Genomic DNA, 15,395 nt, shown 5'->3' on the forward strand with positions numbered 1-15,395 from the left:
TCAGCCTCCCAAAGTGCTGGGATTACAGGCGTGAACCACCACGTGGAGCCTGTGCAAGTTTTCACTACGTATATACTTTAATTAAATATCAACATAGCTAGGTGTATTAGTCTATTCTCATGCTCCTAATAAAGACATACCTAAGACTGGGTAATTTATAAAGGAAAGAGGTTTAATTGACTTACAGTTAAGCATGGCTGGGCATGCCTCAAGAAACTTTCATGTTGGAAGGGGAGCAAACATGTCCTTCTTCACATGGTGGAAGGAGACAAAAGTACAGAGAGAAAAGAGGAAAAGCCCCTTATAATACTATCAGATCCTATGAGAACTCACTATCATGAGAACACCCTCATGATCTAATCACCTCCCACGAGGTTTCTCCCCCAACGAGTGGGGATTGCAATTCGGATTACAATTCAAGATGACATTTGGGTGGGGACACAAGCCAGACCATATTATTCTGCCCCTGGCCCCTCCAAAATCTGGTATTTCTCACATTTCAAAACATGACTATGCCTTTCCATCAGTTCTTCAAAGTCTTAACTCCTTTCATCATTAACCCAAAAGTCCAAGTTCATAATCTCATCTCAGATAAGGCAAATCCATTCTGCCTATGAGCCTGTAAAATCAAAAGCAAGTTAGTTACTTCTAAGATATAATGGGATACAGGCATTGGATAGATACATCCATTCAAAATGGGAGAAATTGGCCAAAACAAAGTGACTACAGGCTCCATGTTAGTCAAAAATCTAATAAGGCAGTCATTAAACCATAAAGTTCAAAAATTACCTCCTTTGACTCCATGTCTCACATCCAGGTCAGGCTTATGCAAAAGTTAGGCTCCCATTGCATTGGTCAGCTCTGCCTCTGTGTCTTTGCAGTGTACAGCCTTCCTTTTGGTTGCTTTCATGGCTGGCATTCAAATCTACCATTCTGGGATTTGGAAAATGGTAGTCCTCTTCTCACAGTTTCACTAGACAGTGCCCCCGTGGGGACTCTGTGTGGGAGCTCCAACTTCGCATTTCCCTTCCACATTGCCCTGGAAGTGGTTCTCCATGAGGGCTCTTCCCCTTCAGCAAAATTCTGACTGGACATCCAGGCCTTTCCATACATCCTCTGAAATCTGGGTGGAGGTTTTCAAACCTCAATTTTTGTCTACTGAGCACCTGCAGGACCAATCCACATGCCAAGGCTTGGGGCTTGCACCCTCTGAAGCAAGGGCCTGAGCTGTACGTTGGGCCTTTTTAGCCATGGCTGAGTAATAGGGTACCAAGTCCTGAGACTGCACAAAGTAGGAGGGAGGCGCTGGGCCCAGCTCATGAAAACATGTTTCCCTCTTAGGCTCCTGGGCAAGTAATGGGAGGGTCTGCCTTGAAGATCTCTCACATGCTCTGGAGACTTTTTCCTCATTGTCTTGGTGATTTATATTCATCTCCTCATTACTTATGCAAATGTCTGCAGCAGGCTTGAATTTCTCCCCAGAAAATGAGTTTTTCTTTTCTATCACATCATTAGGCTGCAAGTTTTCCAAATTTTTATGCTCTGCTTCATCTTCGACCTTTGCTGCTTAGAAATTTCTTCCACCAGATATGCTAAATTATCTTTCTTAAGTTTAAAGATCCACAGATTTCTAGGGCAGTGACAAAATACTGCCAGTTTCTTTGCTAAAGCATAGCAGGGATTACCTTTGTTTCAGTTCCCAACAAGTTCCTCATCTTTATCTGAAACTACCTCAGTCTGGACTTCACTGTCCATATCACTGTCAGAATTTTGGTCAAAGCCATTCAACAGATCTCTAGGAAGTCTCAAATTTTCTCACATCTTCCTGTCTTTTGAGCTCTCCAAAATGTTCTAACCTCTGCTTTTTATCCAGTCCCAAAATCACTTTCACATTTTCAGGTATCTTAATAGCAGTGCTGCACTCTCTGCAGTATCAATTTACTGTATTACTCCATTCTCACACTGCTAATAAAGACCTACCTGAGTCTGGGTAATTTATGAAGGAAAGATGTTTAATTTACCCCAGTTCAGTATGGCTGGGTATACCTTAGGAAATTTACAACCATGGTGGAAGGGGAAGTAAACACAGCCTTCTTCATAAGACAGCAGGAGAGAGAAGCGCAGAGTGAAGCACGAAAAGCCCCTTATAAAACCATCAGATCTCATAAAAACTCACTTACAATCACAAGAACAGCATGGAGGAAGTGGCCCCATGATTTAATCACCTACCATGAAGTTCACCCCTAACATGTGGGGATTACAATTCAGATTACAATTCAAGATAAGATTTGGATAGGGACACAGAACTAGACAATATCACTAGGTAAGCTGGTATGTTCATACATCAGCTAAGTAGCCTATCCCTTCACACCATGCTTTCAGGCATATGAAATTCATATTTGTACTACAGCAAAATTAATACTTACTATGTTTTATAGATTATCTGTGCTCCTATAAATGGAAAGAGCTGGAAATGAAATCCTAAATGGCAAGGTTTAAGTAATAAATCAGAAGGTCAGGGAATAAGTAGTAGAAAAGGCCACACAAGTAATTATTATTATTTTATCTTCAGAATGGTTTATTATGTGGTTGCCACAAATTACATTTGTCTTTAGTCTCTCTTCATGCCCAAGTGATTCTTCCTTGACTCCCACATATTTCTTATTGTCGTTTTGTATATATCTCATTTTATTTTCTTATTTTTAATTCACCCAGACCTTGGGCAAATGTAGAAAAGAAATGGATGAAGCAGAGGAGAATTAACATCATTGAGTACCCATTATGTGACATTAACTGTAATATCAGTTTCTTAGCATCCTTTTCTGACTTCACACCACCCTGAAGACCTTAGTGTATCACACATTATTCTTCTTTACCACTCTCCGCAATCAATCTAACACCAGGCCCTAAATACTTTTCATATATCTTATGAATATCTCAGTTTTCAAACCGCCTCTATTCAGTCTGTCAAGTCTAGACCACTATCATTTTTCACTAAGAAATTCCTAATTATCTCTCTGTGTAGAATCTTATCTCATTTTATTCTCTCTGCTGTATTATTTTTGGGGATGGTTAAAGATTCATGTTTTTCATGTCATTTCAACAGCTTAAACCCTCTAGTGGCTCTTACATAAAACTGATACATTTCCAAATATGTGTCAGATTCCCAAATGATTTGCTCCTGCTTGTCCTCCCAAAATAACTTAGTGTCATTCTACAACATGGTGTCTAGAATTATTCAGTTCCTCAAGTATTCAAAACTCCATTTTCTTGCAGGGCATTTTCACATGTCTCTCCATCTTCATGGAGTACGCTTTGCCTCACTCTTCCAGAATATACTACCGCCATCTCCGCACATTCGATATGTCCTTCAGTGCTTTCTCTTTCTATGACAAGCCTTCCTCCAAGATTCCTTTAGGTCTTTCAGCCTATACTTTAAATGAACTCAATTCTTCTTTCCGACAATTAGTTTATGGTGCATTTAACTGTTTATATGTGTCTCTCTATTCCAGATTGTAAGACCAACACATCCCTAGTGATTATAGTATTTTATATATATGAGACAGTTAACAAGTTTTTGATAATGAATGAATGAAATAATAAATTGTCATATTTAAACAACTTAAAATCACATTTCAGAGTTTGAGACTTCTAAATGACCTTTCTATGTATGAATCAGGATTAGGTAGCTGAGATTCAAAGCAAAACAAGAAAACTATGTTTGAGCTATACATAGTGCTTTAATTTTAAAAATGATTTTAGTCAATTTTAAATTTTCTGCATTATTATTTGATGCATCCAAATGGCATGTATCAAATAAGGCAAATCTAACTCCTTTTCATTTTAATTTAAGCTATGAACAAATGGACTTATATCCCAAATGAAATATCAAAATTATGACTCATTTAGTTTTTATTATGAAGCCATGACTTCCACTGAATTTTCTGACTCTTTGATCAGAAAATGTTGTTTATTTTGGTGTATTTGAGGATGCTTTAAAAATAGAACAAATTCCCAAGCTGTTGATGAAAATCTTTAATTTTAGATTGTAATAGACAATATCTTGGTTTAATTCACTAATGAAACCTTACACAATTAACTTATGTAAATACTACAAGGGTTGAGAATGAACAGATAAAAATGTGGAGAAATGAATTTCATTATCTCATACATGCCCAGGTGGTTGCTAATTCAAATAAATTACTTTAACACCTGCTGTTAAAAAGCAGCATATATAGTAAATTGGTAGATTACAAGTGCTGCTGTTGAAACTGAGAAAAAGGAAAGGACATCCTAGTACAATCAACAACAGGATTATATAATAATTCACACCTGTGCCTACAAATTGGACAAATAGCAAAATAAAATTCATTTCTGAATATAAAGATTTGTAAGAATGATAAATGTCTATATGCAAAATGGAAAACAAACTTTCACGATATAAAGAAGAACAAAGTAAAGATAATAATGGAACATAAACTGAATTAGTGTGCTCATGCTCATACCAAGCCTAATGCTTAGCAAATGCACGTGCCTTTCACCAGGAAGTTACTCACTATACATATATGTTTATATTTTTGAGTATTACATGTGGAAAATCTGGGCTAAGTCTCCTATTAAAAATCTTAATTTGACTTTGGAACTTGGTAGTTCATGACGTTTTAAAACTACAAAAGCAGACATGTCTAAAGGTAAATTATAAAACATGTAAACTTTATCTTTAGTATTAAACTATGTACTATGTAACCTCCAATTGAGCTCCATTTGAACACTTTTTATTCGTCCATTTATAACATACTCCTCCATTTTTGTATCATCTAGAAATTTTTCATTTTTTAAATTATTTTATTTTTATTATTTATTTTATTTTATTTTATTTTTATAATAAAAATCGCTAATTTTTATTCTTCCTACTATTCTTTCACTTCTCAGGACTACGGGACTTTGTCTGAATACTCCTCCAATTTTGTTTACCCTCGTGTAGTCGGGGAAACAATGCTGTATTATTGTTAATTGTGTGGGCTTTGCAGCCAGGCTGCCTGTGCTTAAGGAGTAGTTTAGAAATATTTCCTGAGCCTCAAAACTATGGAGCAGTAATTTGATGGCCTTTGGCTCAGAATGTAGGTGCTTATAAGGCTGACACTATGCCTGTAAGCCATGATAAGTAATCTGCCAACCTCAATGCTAACCAAAATCTATGAGAGAAAATATACTAAGATCTAGGGTCACCTTAGCAATTTCAGACTCTCGGTTTACAACATCGTTGTTAGAATTCAAGGCCTATTTCCTTCAGGTATTTCCTTAGAAATGGAAAACTGTGCACGTGCACACACACACACACACACACACACACACAGAGACACAACAAATAACAAAATTTTGTGCTATGCCATTATACTGATTATTTGGACAACTTTTATCAATGTTTATCTTTTACTATTTTCTCTTAATGTAAATAAAATTAATTTACTTTTTTGTCTTGAATTTTAAACTACCAGGGAGTCAATTTATAATTTCAATGTATAATACTACTTTTTCTTGTACCTATAAGGATTACTAATTATCAAATAAGTTACATTAGTTACAATGGCAATAATAGGCTCACTGAATTAATATGATGATACACTTCTATTATTATTATTTCATTATTTCATTCTTTTTTATTAATATAAATTATTTTATTTTAAATAGTATTTTATAAGTAACTAGAAAAGAGGGAAATAAATGAAGTGTATTTTAGCAACATAGTATTTAGAAATGCCATAGTTATTATAATCTTTAAAAGATCCAAATTATTTGGAGCAAAAAATACAATTTCAGTTGATATTTTCCTATAAAATCTGAGTTAACCTTACATAATGAAAAGTGACATCATTGTTTGGGGGCTAAGATATATATTTCCTGATATAAGTCCTCATGCAAAAAAATCTAAAATGCATTATTTGGCTCTGTGCTCTCCCACCTATATGGTTTATGAAACAGATAACTCAAAATATTGTCAATGGCATGATGATAGTCCAATTTTGGAAGGATATCTTGGCTAGTGCACTGTAGTCAAGGTTATTATATACCTAGTTCAAAGAAACATTCAATAAGCCTATACACCTCTTTGGGTGAATATGAGTCACAAATGATTAAAGTCAAAAAGGCAAGGCCCACGTCAGAGTCAAGAGGATTTTGATTGTCTGATTTTAAAATGTCACTCTAGTAACATGACGGATAAAGAAGGAATAGAAGCCTTTATCTTAGCAGTGTCATTACTGCACAATAGTTCTTTCCTTTGTCTCACAATATGATCATTAAAGAGCTCGTAAATATCTTTGTGTTAATATCACAAAGATATTTAGAGTCCTAATGAACTGGAAGAAAATTTAAAAACCTGAAATTTGACAATAAAATTGGCTTCCTTAACAAATAATGATTCTGCAAATTTAATGAATTCAGAAGGCAAACCATCAGACAATCGGGCAGATTATTGAAGGATTTATTGCAACCAAGTCTGTCTCCCTGTATGTTTCACTAGCCTATTCTGTTTTCCCGCAACTCCTAACTCGTCCCAGAAATTAAAGAAAATCAATGTCATCCCTTATCGACATGAAAGATCTCAAAACATTTTCGGTCAATTTTTGGTACCCCATTGCTCAGTTAATTTGGGGCAATACCCATATTCCTATTCCCAAAGACTACTTAATTGTGGGATAAAAGACACAGTATAGAATGTGGTACGTCTGAATGGCAGATACTTGCAAGTATCTTCATTTTCTTCATCACCAGTGGCCCTCACTCTCTCCTCAATTAGGAGCAGAGCTCAGGCTGTCTGAGAATTACACGGCGGTTTCCCAAGTCACTCATAATTCCAGACCAATACATCCTGTATAATAAATGATCAGCTGCTGACTTGAGTCACTTTAAACTCATTCTCTAAATGGTTTCTCTTTGGTGTTGCTAAGAATCACATGTCCCACTCCTCTGGCCTTCTCAGAGTCTGGCACACTCCATGGAAAATCTGGATATTTCACAATAGAAGTCTGGCAAAATAACTCTCCACCCAAACCAAAGAGTGGGGACTCTGGAAGAAGAGTTTATGGTTGTTTCTGAGAAAGCATGATTTCGGGAAGCTTTATAAAACGTCTGCTGCACTGTTGTGGCAAAGTCAGCCATAACCACTAAAATATGACATACTCCTCTTGTGCCTCATCTTCCCTTGAATTAACGTGGAGGAATCAATCTTCCCAAGTTAATTATTCTTATCAATCAGCCCTCCACTTGCTCCCTTGAAACTCTCATAGTTCTCTCCAATAGCGTATATAATGTCCTTTCAAAGGCCCCTGCCATATTCTCCTGAGGCTTTTCTGAGATTCTTGGAACATGATCAAAATTATAGCCCTATTTTAACATTCATAAACTGTGAGTCTATTCTTTTGACTAATGCCAAAAGTAAAGCTGAAAATTACAGAAAAAAAATACCCTTTTTAAAATTATAAAACACTGCATTCTTCTTCAGTATTCCTTGGTCAGATACCGATGATGGAGCACGTTTTCATCAAGGTACCAGCTTCCTACTTTTCATGCAGGCTAATTTGGAAGATGAGTTAAATGGAATATAAACTTTAAATCTAAAGAAAATAGTTTTTTAACACGGGCTGTATGCTGATCTATTCTTGTTTTGGAATAATTCAAATTGGACACAATTATTTATTGTGAATAAAATAATACATAAAATTTTGTATAACTTTATCTGAAAGTATAACCATGTAACTATAAAGAATATATAAAAATTTATGTAAACAATGTTCCCAAATGTTTAATTTTTAGTAATCAATATACCTTTCAACCATGTCATTTTATATTATTCTTTACAATATTTGTTCAGCTCTTTATCCACATATTAGTAATCCTAATTAAATGAAAATTCTAGTCCAGGTGTGGTGGCTCACACCTGTTACCCCAGCACTTGGAGAGGCCGAGGTGAGCAGATAACTTGAGGCCAGGAGTTCAAGACCAGACTGGTCAACATGGCAAAACCCTGTCTATACTAAAAATAAATTAAAATTAAAATTAAAAAAAAAGAAAACCCTACAAAACAATTAGCCAGACTTGGTAGTCCCATCTACTTGGGAGACCTTAGGAGGCTGACAGACAAGAATGGCTTGAACCTGGAAGGCAGAGGTTGCAGTGAGCCGAAATCGTGCCACTGCACTCCAACCTGGGCATTCAAATGTGACTCTATCTAAAAAAAAAAAAGAAAAAAAAATCCTAACTTTTAAATTCATCAGATTAGCTTATGTTACTTTATGGGTTATTCCATGACATAATATAATCTGCCATTACTATCAATTGTAGCTGTTTTTCAATGATTTACATTAATTTCTTCTAATATAATATAATGTAGGTCATAATAGCTATAACATTCTTTGTAACATGTAGTCAATCTAGAAATATTAGAAAATTTTGAATGAAATCTGGAAGAACTGATTTCTTAATACATATCAAAATATGACACCAGATCTCATGTGAAATTATTTAAACAAATCATGCTTTGGCTCTACATTATGAGGCATTCCTGGTTTTGAAATATCTATCACATATTATTTGTCCTTAAACTACTGGGATGATTTACTACCGTGTAAGTAAATTTAAAATTTATAATACAATTCTCAAAATTACATGAAACAACATAATCATAACAATTTAAATTAACAATTTTGGTAAAATTCATGAGATGTCATCATATGCAAATATGATAGTGGATAGGAAAGGCAGAAAAACAGTAAATCACATATTTTTGCAGCCATGATATTTATGTATGTTGTATTTTCCTGGTTAAAAATTAGAAATAAGTTTTGTCTTCATTAAACTGAATTTTTGAAGTGAACAATTCTGTATCAGATCCTATACAAAGATAGGAATTAAATAAATTGAGACCATTCTAATTTCAATTTGAAGAAAGTATTACCATCAATGTTTTGGGCATCATTGGATATTTTCTTCTGAACTTGATTGAATACAGATATCGGCATTTGCAAGTTGCAAAATAAATAGTTTCTAAAATCCCAAATGACTTCAGTTTATTAAAAATTTGTTGAGAATTTTTTTATGGACAATATGTGGTCAATTTTAGAGTGTTCATGTGCAGATGAGAGAAATGTATATTCTGTTGTTGGGTGGAGCATTCTGTAGATGTCTGTTAGGTGCACTGGGTCAAGTGCTGAGTTTATGCTTTGAATATCTTTTTAAATTTTTGCTTCAATAATCTGTCAAATTATGTCAGTGGGATGTTGAAGTCATCTACTGTTTTTGTGTGATTATTTCAGTTTCTTTGTAGGTTTCTAAAAACTTGTTTTATGAATCTGGGTGCTCCAATGTTGGGTGCATATATATTTTGGATAGTTAAATCTTTTTGTTGAATTGAACCCGTTATCATTATGTAATGCCCTTCTTTATCCTTTTTGATCATCATTGGTTTAAAGTCAATTTTTTTCTGAAATAAGAACAGCAACTCTTGCTTATTTTTGTCTTTTGATTGCTTGATAGATCTTCTCTATTCCTTACTTTGAGTTTATGGGTGTCCTTGCCTGTGAGATGGGGCTCCTGAAAACAGCATAGTATTGGTTCCCACTCCTTTATCCAATGTGTCAATCTAGGCCTTTCAAGTGGGTCATTTAGCGCATTTACATTCAAGGTTGATATTGATATGTGCAGATTTGATCCTGTCATTATGTTGTTAGATGGTTGTTATAGAGACTTGATTGTGTAGTTACTTTAGTGTTAATGGTCTCCCTATATAAGGATGTTTTGTGGTGGCTGGTAACAGTCTTTTGTTATGTTTATACCTCCCTTGAGGAACACCTGTAAGAGAGGTTGGGAGGTAATGAATTCCCTTAGCTTAGAGGGCAATAAAAATGGAAATCAGTAGCAAGAGGATTTTCCAAAATAATAAAATCTCATGAAAATTAAAAAATCTGCTCCTGAAGGACTTTTTGGTAAACAAAATTAAGACAAAAAAACACACATTTTTTTGAAACTAATGAGAACAAAAATATAACATATCAACATCTGTGGGACATAGCTAAAGCAGTGTTAAGAGGAAAGGTTATAGCACTGAATGCTCACATCCAAAAGTTAGAAAGTTCTCAAATTCATAATTCAGTATCACACCTAGAGGAACTAGAAAAACAAGACGAAAACTACCCCAAAGATAGCAGCAGAAAAGAAATTACCAAAATCAGAGCTGAATTGAATGAAATGGAGACACAAAAACTATACAAAACATCAACAAAATCAAAAATTTGTTCAGTATAATAGTTCCATATACTTAAAACAAAACACAAAAAACAAAAATAAACAAATTCCCAGAACTGACAGGAAATGTTTCCATTTCACAAGTTGTTATGCAGGACTTTTTCAAAGGTCATTATGCAAGCCTGGATTAACTGGAAGGCAACAAAACTATGACTAAAAAACTCATGGTTTGATCCAAAGATGAGTTGTTTTCAGTGAGTCTGCTGTTTTGTAACACAGATCTAAGTTCAGCCTGCTGAGTTGAAGGGATACAGAGTAACTTTACGATACTGAATGGGCAAAAGCTGGAAGCATTCCCTTTGAAAATCAGTACAAGACAAGGATGCCTTCTCTCACCACTCCTATTCAACATAATATTGGAAGTTCTGGCCAGGGCAATCAGGCAAGAGAAAGAAATAAAGGGTATTCAAATAGGACAGAGGAAGTCACATTATCTCTGTTTGCAGATGACATGATCGTATTTTAGAAAACCCCATCGTCTCAGCCCAAAAACCCTTAAGCTGATAAGCAATTTCAGAGAAGTCTCAGGATTCAAAATCAATGTGCAAATACCACAAGCATCCCTAAACACCAGCAATAGACAGAGAGCCAAATCATGAGTGAACTCCCATTCACAATTGCTACAAAGAGAATAAAATTCCTAGGAATACAATTTACAAGGAATGTGAAGGACCTCTTCAAGGAGAACTACAAATCACTGCTCAAGGAAATGAGAGAGGACACAAATAAATGGAAAAACATTCCATGCTCGTGGATAGGAAGAATCAATATTGTCAAAATGGCCATACTGCCCAAAATAATTTATAGATTCAATGCTGTTCCCATCAAACTATGATGTATATTATAATTTAAAAATCAACATTTTAAAAATAGATGAGGAACCATTTGAATTCTTAATAATATTTTCAGGTATTATGTACATTCATAAATTCCTCTTAACTTTTATGGCCTTTTAACAATCAACTATTGAAGAATTAAAATCAGAGATATCCAAAAAGGATTAAGTTACTTTAAAACCATATCAATTTTAAAAGAATTACTATATTATTCTACAACTTTTTATTTAAAAAGTATTATGACTAACGTTTGTCCATATGATGCATGAGATAGTAATACTCCAAAAAGTAAAAATTGGTCTAAAAATCTGTTAATATTCATGGATATTTGATGAAGTTAAAAGAATAGTCAACAAAATGAGGCCCATAAAATTGGAAAGAGATTTAGCTGTTTATAGCTAATATATGATCCCCAAGACACTTTCACCATATTTGCTACTTAGACAATATCAGAAGGAAATCAAAATATGGAGTACAGTGGCAAGATTATAGCTCACTATATCCTTAAACTATTGCTAAGCTCAAGCAATCCTCCCACCTCAGCCTCCAAAGTATTTAGTTTGGTGCAAAAGGAATTGAGGTTTTTACCATTAAAAGTAATGCCAAAGTAATTGTGGTTTTACCATTAAAAGTATTTTGTTTTAATGGAGTGAGCCCCAAACAATTTTAAAAAATAGAATCATTTTGAGGAGTTAATAACTTATGAATAGCTGACTGTTTTGTGTAGTACATAATTTATCTCTAGCTACTAAAAGCTTCATCTTTTGCACACAATCAAACAAGTACTATCTCTCCCTTGCAGATCCTTGCCTCATCTTCTGTCTAGTTCTGTAAATATCTTCAGATTAATCTGCCCTTGAATTACACAATCTGAATAAGTCTTATCTATTTTCTGCTTGTGTTCTGGCTAATACAACCATACAGAAATAATTTTTAAGACTATGTTGGATATTATCTATGATATTACCATAAACCAAAATAAAAAATGTTAATATTTCCTATATAGTATATACATGTGTAAACATAATAATCTTTATAAAGGCAAAGGAACTAGAGATGACATCTTGAAACTCAGTCCCTCTGCTCTATTTTTAATGCCTTCATATATTTTAAAATAATTTAGGGAAAATATAATGAATAATAATTACAAACATTTTAAAAATACAAATAAGCAAGCAGTAAGAGGATAAGGTCACTTCAGTGACAGGGACAAATTTCTTCTCCTCCTCCCTATCCCTTCTTCTCTTTTTGTCTCTTTCATTGCTCTTTCTGTCTTCCTGAAAGCACACACACACTCAGAACAACCTACTTCTCTTTAACATTGCATTGTGGATATTTTTATTTCGAGAAAATCTTCTTTAAAGACAAAATTCTGTCGTATAAAAGTTCTATCATTCATTTAATTAAACACTTCTTTTCAGACATTTAACTTATTATATTTTCTTCTTTATAAACAATACTGCAATGTTAGTCCCTATGGCTGTTTGTTTGCATGCAGTCAAAATAAGTACTTTGATGTTATATTGTAAGCTAAGGGGCATGAAGCATTTTAAAACTGCCAACATGCGCAGGACAGAATATCCTCAAGAAAGTAGACCTAGGTTTTTTAATAACTCAAAACTATGTAGTCCCCCGCACCGTGATATCTTTTAAAGATGGTATTGGCATTAAATAAACAAAAGTGAAGTTTAGCTAATTTACTTTGTCAATTTTTGTTTAACTGTAATTTTATATAATGTGAGAAGTAATTTCACAATAAGAATTCCATTTCTAAAAAGCTCTCTTACTCTTTCATTGTTTACCCTTCCTTTTCCTTCCAAAAAGAAAGACCTCTTTGGTTTACAAATGGATGAAATTATTAAAGGAAAATATTTCATATAATTATTGTCCATATACTCTTTAAGAACTTAAAACTTTACATTAAAATGTCAGCAAATTTTATTTTCTATAATGTTTTCACTGAGAAAATGTTTTGTAGAATATTTTTAGTTTTGTAGAACTTTAAGGAGTGAGTTTGATAAGAATTACACTGAATCTGTAGATTGCTTTGGGCAGTATGATCATTTTTCAGTGATCAATTATTTTGATTCATGAGCATAGGATGTTTTTCCATTTCTTTGTTTCATCTACAATTTCTTCCATCAGTACCAATGACATTTTTCACAGCATTAGGAAAAGGAATCCTAAAATTTACATGGAAACAAAAAAGCCCAAATAGCCAAAGCAAGCCTAAGGAAAAACAACAACAACAAAGCTGAAAGCGTCACATTATCAGACTTTAAATTACACTACAAGGCCATAGTAACCAAAACAGTATGGTATTGATATAAAGATAGACATAAAGATTAATGGAACAGAATGGAGAACCCAGAAATAAATCCACATGTTTATTGTCTACTGATCTTTGCCATAGTTGGCAAGAAGACACAATGGAGATAGAACATCCTTATAAATAAATAGAACTGGATAAATTGGATTGCTATGAGCAGAAGAATGAAACTGTACCCCTATTTCTCATTGTATACAAAAATCAACTCACAGTGGATTAAAGACTTAAATGTAAGCCCTAAGACAATAAAAATTATATTTAAAGAAAAGCTAGGATAGCCAAGCATGGTGGCTCATACCTGTAATCCCAGCACTTTAGGAGGCTAAAGTGGGTGGATCACTTGAGCCTAGGAGTTAGAGACCAGACTGGGCAACATGGCGAAACTGAATCTCTACAAAAAATACAAAAATTAGTCAGATGTGGTAGTGCAAGCCTATAGTCCCAGCTACTCGGGAAGCTGAGGTGAGATTATCACTTGAGCTTGAGAGGCGGGGGTTGAAGTGAGCTGAGATCACACCACTGCACTCCAGCCTGGGTGACAGAGTAAGACCCTGTGTCAAAAACAAGCAAACAAACAAGAAAACCTAGGGAAAACTCTTTTAGACATTGGTCTTGGCAAAAATTCATGACTAAGACCTCAAAAGCACAGGTAACACCAACAAAAAATAGACAAATGGGCTTTATTAAACTAAAAAGCATCTGCACAGCTGAAGAAATAATCAAGAGTCAACAGACAACCTGCAAAATGAAAGTAAATATTTGCAAACTATGCATCTGACAGGAGACTAATATCCAGAATTTATGAGGAACTCAAACAACTCAGCAACAACAAGAAATAATTCTATTCAAAAGTGGGCAAAGGATGAGTAGGCATTTTCAAAAAGAAAACATACAAATGGTCAACAAGCATAGGAAAAAATCCTCAACATTACTAATCATCAGAGAAATGCAAATTAAAATCACAATAATATCTTTCACCAGTCAGATTAGGTACTACTAAAAAGACAAAAAATAACAGATGTTGATGGATATTCAGAGAAAAATTAGTATATTTTAGTCTGTATTAGTCTGTTTTTATGCTGCAAAGTCTCTTTTCATGCTGTAAATACATACCTGAGACTGGGTAATTTATAGAGGAAACAAAGTTTAATGGGCTTACTGTTCCACATAGCTCGGGAGGCCTCACAACCATGGTGGAAGACGAAAGGCACGTCTTACATGGCAACAGATAAGAGAGAATGAGAGCCAAGTGGAAATGGAGACCCCTTGTAAGATCATCAGATCTTGTGAGACTTATCCAATACCATGAGAACAGTATGGGAGAAACTGTCTCCATGATTCAATTGTCTCCCACTGGGTCCCTCCCACAACAAATGGGAGTTATGGGAGCTATAATTCAAGATGAGATTTAGGTCGGGATACAACCAAATCACAGCAGAACCCTTAAACGCTATTGTTGGGGATGTAAATTAGTACATCCTCTATGGAAAACAGTATAAAGATTTTTTTAGAAAACTAAATATGGAACTAATCCTCAACTTAGTAGATACCATTGGATCATACTGAAGGTATATATCCACTATTGGATATATACCAATGAAAAAAAATCATTGTATCTAAAAGACACCTGCATTGGTATGTTTAAAAAATCCCAGCACTAATTTATCACAGCACTATTAATCTGTGTCCATCATGGAAGGCTAGATAAAGAAAGTGTGTCATGTATAAACAATGGAATACTATCCAGCCATAAAGAGAATGAAATAATATATTTTGTAGCAACATGAATGAAACTGGAGGCCACTATCTCAAGTGAGACAACTCAGATATAGAAAGCCAACTAATGCATGTTTTCACTTATAAGTGGGAGCCAAATAATGTGGACATATGGAATAGAGTATGTAATGATAGACAATAAAGACCAGGAA

Source organism: Macaca fascicularis, chromosome 5, assembly GCF_037993035.2.
Source record: "Macaca fascicularis isolate 582-1 chromosome 5, T2T-MFA8v1.1".
Taxonomy (NCBI): Eukaryota; Metazoa; Chordata; class Mammalia; order Primates; family Cercopithecidae; genus Macaca; species Macaca fascicularis.